Raw genomic sequence first — 6,707 nt, forward strand, 5'->3', positions numbered from 1 at the left:
GAAGTCTTTAAAAATGCATATTGTGGAGCACACTAAGTCCTGAAAAAAAAACAAACAAACATAGGATAGCTGATCTGGAAGGCAACAATATCATTTTGCTGTTATAATATCTGTTTTCCTTTTTTTGGCTTCTTAGATGGTATGCAGCACTGCTTTCCAGTCTCCTACATTCATTGCAATTCCTCAGTCATTTATATCCCCTTCAATCGCAATGCCCAGAGTGGATATTCAGGGATTGAGAAAGCAGCTGTATTTTAGACAATTTATTTTATTTAATTAATATGATTTACTAGTGGCTAAGGGTCTTTCCTTTGTAAAATCCAGCCCATTTTCTTTTGCATTTAAAAAAAAATAAATCTTTTTAAGGTAACTTCTGTATCTCTCATGGGTGCTGCAAACTGACGTAGTTTCAATTTCATGCTTTCAATTGTTTCAATATTTAAAGCTGCATAATGCATTGTGTCAAAGTATATGTTTTAAAAAGACACACATGCTTGTTTTCAGCCCATACATTTAATGTTTGCCAATGAGGACCAGAGTGAGAAGTCAATTTTTTTTTCATATAAAAAATGCCTTGGGACGAGAGCTACCTACTTTTACAATGCATGGTTAGGCTTAGGGAGAGCTGTGAGACAACCCAGGGATCTATTTGTGTGTGATAACAGGCACTCATAGCTCCATGAGATTTCAATTTCTTTTCTTGGATACCATAACATTGAAATACGTTCTAAATATGCCCTCACTCCACTTGAAATGAAATCTGTCACACACGGTTCTAAAGAGATGAATGTCAAGTTGCATTGAAATCCAGTGATGTTATCGCTCAAAAGGTGCCTAATATATAACTGCCTAATATATATTCTAGTGTTCAGCTTTATCATAGCGTTTTTTATTTTTACTGTTTCCTGGTTCTTGAAAAAACATGCAATATTTGTGACCTTTCAACATTTGCTGGCTCCACATGTTTTGGGTAGTAAAGACATAGTCAGTAGAGTTTCTCTAGAACCAGGAAGCATACAGAAATATTAAAACAACATGGGTCAGTTTGATAGAGAATCTCAATATAAGAGCAACATAACTATTTTGTAGATTCCCAATAGTCTCATCTGGTAAAGGAATGACCAAAGTGAAGCAGCTTCTCATCATGGCTCTGCCAAGTTGTCAATCTTTCCTTTGTCCTTTAGGGGGCTGTAACTTATCAGCACCCACTGTTGAGTGCCTGAATGTGAAGAGGTGATTAACTTGGCAGCAGGATCAGAGGGCACTCATTGACATTCAAGTCTATTCAAGGAGCTGCTGTGGTGAGGGAACATAATGAACATCTTAAATTAGGGAGAAAAACAGCCATCGGTTACAGAAGTGCCCTTGTTCACTTTTTGCAAATCAATCTGAATAAACATTAAAGCATATTTGTTTTCTGTGATTTTATCTTTTAAATGCCATTCTTTGATAACCGTGGTTTACTGTGTATTTGATAACAGTGCACACATACTAATGAAATCACACAGGGATAATCTTCCTCCAAGGCTGATCTCCCACAGCTCAGGGAGATTTTCTTTACAGGTCTATTGCATTATAATATTGGCAAGATCCTGTGCATTGTGAAAAGACAGCAACCTTGGCATATTGGTAACACACATGGTTTCATTAGGGATCTGTGATTTTAATCAGTCAATCAATCAGTAAATACTTTATTTAACGAAGTCCATCAACTGTGAACATCACATCTGCATTTATTCCCTGTAAGCAAAATAAATCATGAAACATTTTTGGTTATAAATACATTTTACGAAACATGAGAAAACACATTATTCAAGCTTGCATTTCTTGAGTTCAAATTAGATGTATTCAAAGAATAAGAAGAAAGATGGAGGTAGGTTTCAAATCCAGAGCTATGAGTTTACAAAGCAGTTATGTTACCACTGCACCAAAGTTGCTGACAATGGATTTCAAAGACAGCAACACCCAGGAGAAGTAGATCTGTCTCAGAAGAATATGGCTCCCTGTACATGTGGATTTACTTTTAGAACCAGGGTCCTGTTAACTAGACATTTACCAAAAACACTTTTAACTGCTTTCATTTAGTTGGCTTCATTCCAGCAGTCTGTCCTCTCACAACCTCCATCTCCTGCACCATTCTCTTACTGACTCTCGAAACACTGCCAATTAAAATAATTGCTCAGTTAACCGGGTAAGTTTCTTTAGTACAAAGAGATTGTGATCCACAGGGATTTGAACCTCCAAGCACCCAAACAAATAAATCAGCAATTTATCAAACCGGAAGGCAACAAAAGTCTAAAATAGTTTCCTGCACGTCAAACTATATTTTAGTCATAAAAAAGATGTTTAAATAACTCATTATAAAATAGGTCCTGATGCTTAAATTTTGTTTCGTGATTTACTTTACCAGAAGGAAAAAAAATCAAAGTGTCCTGTGCACATCTACAGTGTTTATGTAATAATTTAATAAAAGGTTTAGGAGGTATACTACTGGGTATCAAGGTTAAACTGCTTACTTTTGGTATGGCATCACAAAATGCGACAAGAGAATTTTGTGCATCATAATTAAATGTATTTAATCATATAAAAAATGGGAAACTTCTCAATTATGTTTAGTATCTTGCAAAGTCAAAAACAAAATACTGTTGGTAGAACTCGTAAGGTATGGCCGTTAAATGTGTTGGGGCAGTTGGCATTTAAAACACACACTGTGAAAGTAGTTTGTATCAAAAAAGTGTTTAAAATGTGTTTGAAGTCTATGTGCATTTGACACATACAGTATGACATTGGGGGTTACAGTAAATACATGTTTCCATTTATTTCTACATCAGCGGTTGTGTCTTTTGTTTTGAGGACCCACCGTGAGTCTTGCTGTGTAGCCATAATAGAGATTGATGTAATGTTCTGCACATAACCAGAGACAAATAGGGTGTCACACAATACGAGATCCTGCAATGTTATTTCGTTTACTCATACGATCTGTAGTGAATCCCTATTATTTGTAGTCATGATTTTTGAAGAGTGTATGTGATGTGGTTGAAACATTAATAGAAATGTCAAAAAGATCTTTCATAGATAGAGGGAAAATAAGAAGAACCAGATTCATATTGTTGACGGCCACTGAAGCACTCACACAAGCATTTCAGCTAACCAAAGTGGTTAGAAAATGCTGGAATCAGTCAGGCTGGATGACAGTTTTTTGTTCTGTTATCATTTTAAAACCCATTTGTAGCTAATTTTGAACATTTCCTTTGTATGTACCAGTAATATAGGACTGATACTAATCGATTTAAAATAGAGACTAATGACCACAAAAGCATTTCAAATGTACATATGTGTAAATGTATATATTATACACCTGCACAAATATGTTATCATTATACATTATAATGTGTTGCATATTGAGATACTATAGTTACTGCGACTGAACTCATTGGGCCAATTTAATTTAATATAAGTGTCAATGTTACAAAACTAATAAACCTCTTTGGCACACTATCTTGATTGTTTGTAACTAGTTTTGTAACATTACAATTGTCATTTTCTATTTCCTTGAGCAAAAATGGTGATGTCTGATAAATGAGTGTAAGATGTGTAACTAAGGCACAGATTACTGCCTGAGAGCAAGAACATAGTAACTAACAAAATCATGATATGAGGTTTTAATATTCATGAAACAAACTCATAAACAGTAGAGTGTACCAGGGCATATGAAATGTAAATTCAAATTGAAACAAATATCTTAATGCAAAATAAAATAATTTTAGTCCATGTGCTACGAAGGTTTTGTAAAACCGTTCAGTGGAGGAAAATGCAGGGATGTTTCCTTTTATGTATAATTAGAGCTTAACCCTTCTAGATTGTTTCCAGGTTTATGGCTTTTGTTTCTAAGAATATTTATTAACTTATATACTGTGAACCGAACATGCAGAGCTATCTGCCTTCAGCAGAGAACAGCCAATTGTGACAATTCTAAACTATTGGCAGAGTATTTGGTGCTTTGGGAATCATAGTCCTGTACTATTTTGATAATCTAATTAAGCTTTTCATGCCTATTTTACTTACAATAAAAAGGTATTCTTCATAATTTACCAGTGCAACACCAGGAGGGGAGTTTGCTTGGTGACATTCAGTATTGCATTAAGTACACTTGAAGGGGAATGTGAACAAACATTGAATTATTATGATGTGTTCTACCTTTGTTAAATAACAAGATATTGGAGTATAACATTACTATTAACGCTGGGCTGTGGTATGTGAATGAGACCCCTTTTTACAGTAAAATGACGTTAGGGGTGGGGTTCTGTAAAGATAAGAATACTAAATATTGTTTACTATTATGATGTTTGCAGAATGCATAGATGGTTTGGTATTGATGTTTTAGCCGTATCATTAACACATATTGAAATAGTGGGTGCTTCTAACTACACTGCAATTCCACATTGTAACTTCACAATCACACATGTAATTACTGTGTTGTTACAGTGTTGTTACAGCGCAGTAAGATAGATAAAGAGAACTGACCTCTGACACTGACTTCAGCTCTATCTGGCTGGATATGAGCCTAGTGTAGTGAGTGGATCTCATTGAAGCAATGTGTGGTAACCAAGCTGCACTAAACCTACAATAAATAACTGTCAAAACCAAATGGAAGATAAGTACCAGTGCCTAGGTAAGCTAGGTAAACAGGAGCTTAATTATTGTTGCCTTGATTCACAGAGAAATGTATCTATTTCAAATAAAATTATTATTATTATTATTATTTATTTCTTAGCAGACGCCCTTATCCAGGGCGACTTACAATTGTTACAAGATATCACATTATACATTAAAGAATGTTTTTCTCTTTAACATAAAAAAATAAATAAATGTACCCTTAGCACTGTTATTGTACAGTCATTCTGTATAGTTGAGCAGTTGTAATAACTGTAACCGTAAATACCATGGAAAATCAGTAACACTAATTTGTTACAATAGCAGGAACGTCGCTTGGCTACTTCGCACTGCTACTTGAACACCCCTTCACTTCATAGAAATGGAAATGAAAAAGATTTGAATTACAGGGTTATTTATTTTAATGTAATCCCATAAAAGCCCTCCTTGAGAAGACAGGTATCCATATTAAGCACCAGTACCCTATAGAGCGCTAGTCCAAGAAACTTCCATCTGCCAATATGAATGTATTTTCTTAAGCAAAAACTCAGGGAGGAAGATGATTTTACAGCAACCCTGAGCAAATGCAGTGTAAAAAGATAGATAGATAGATAGATAGATAGATAGATAGATTTCATGAGAAACAATATAAAAGGAAATAAGAAAAGGGAGAAATGTCTCAGACCAGAGGAAATGTTTGGAATAAATATTGAATATGTAATTAGGGACTAACCACATAATTTGGAAGACAAGCAAGCTCTCAGGGTTCTGAGAATCTGACAACAAAAGTAAATATAAATATCATAACTTACACAAGAAAGAAATCCCTCCAAGAACTGATTAAGTACAATGGAATGCCTCACACTAATAGCCTTGTGTTTGAGTATGTCTTGGAGGTACTTGGCATCCTTTGCTGCCTTGTAAACTTATTATAATTAAGCCGGTACTTTAAATGAGAATGCTGTTCAAAATGCTTCCTGCTAGTTAACACATATTTAATTCCTACAAAATATACTGTACATCTATTGACTTATGAGTGTATTCCCGCATCGAGCTGCAAACTGTATTTCCAATTAAAAAAATCATCAGAATTTGTTAAATAGAGGACCCAAACTTGATCACAGGGCAAGGCACTTAACACTGAGGCAAAGACCATTAGCTCCTGACCAAAAATACGAGAAGTGGCTTCATTATCATGTTCACCTACGCAATTTAAGAGAAGGGATATAGGTTTGCATTCCAAGCAAACCTCCTTCAAGCGGGTCTTATCAAAAAGCTAACATTATCCCAGGGACAATAAAGGGACAATGTAGAGAAACATAACAAGTAACTGTTATGAATTAATTTAATTAAAAATCTTTGTTTGTCAATAGTACATAGAAATGAGTTTTCCTCTTTGTTAAACAGTTGAATCTAGCGTGTATTTGTAAAATAATAATATCATATTTCACTACAATATTGAAATGATATTTCTAATTCAACACACAAGCGCTTCATAGATTTACAGTACAGAGTCTGTTTTGTTTTTTCGGAATCACAGATTTCAGTTTGAAGATATTGCTATTGTGAATGTGTGTAAAAACATAAATACAAAGAGGTCATTTTTTGCTTTTTTTTGTCACACAACCACTAATGTTCTCTAGTTATTAAACTGAACCAATTAAACTTCTGAACATGCTTTAAATTACTTACCCACTTAATTACACCTGCAGTTAATTAAGCCTGCAGTGTAATTTCCCTCCCAGACCTGAGTTGAATACTCATGGATGACAATTTGATATTCTGTAGAATGCAAACAGGTTTTAAGCAGGTCAGATCTGCCCTGGAGAAGCAAAATGGCTCAAGCACATGGGCTGGCAACACAATCAGACAGGGCACGTAATACAAGAGGTCTGTGTGTAGGTAGGAACCTGACCTGCAAGCAAGATGACATGTATACCGTGAAAAGAAACTCTATAACCAAAACTCTGATATGCTACTAGTCAGTGAGAAGCTCGAACATAGGGTTAGTCCGAGAACGTGTGCTGATGTGTATAAACGTATGTGTGGCCTTG

The sequence above is a fragment of the Acipenser ruthenus genome, chromosome 9 (assembly GCF_902713425.1).
Source record: "Acipenser ruthenus chromosome 9, fAciRut3.2 maternal haplotype, whole genome shotgun sequence".
Taxonomy (NCBI): domain Eukaryota; kingdom Metazoa; phylum Chordata; class Actinopteri; order Acipenseriformes; family Acipenseridae; genus Acipenser; species Acipenser ruthenus.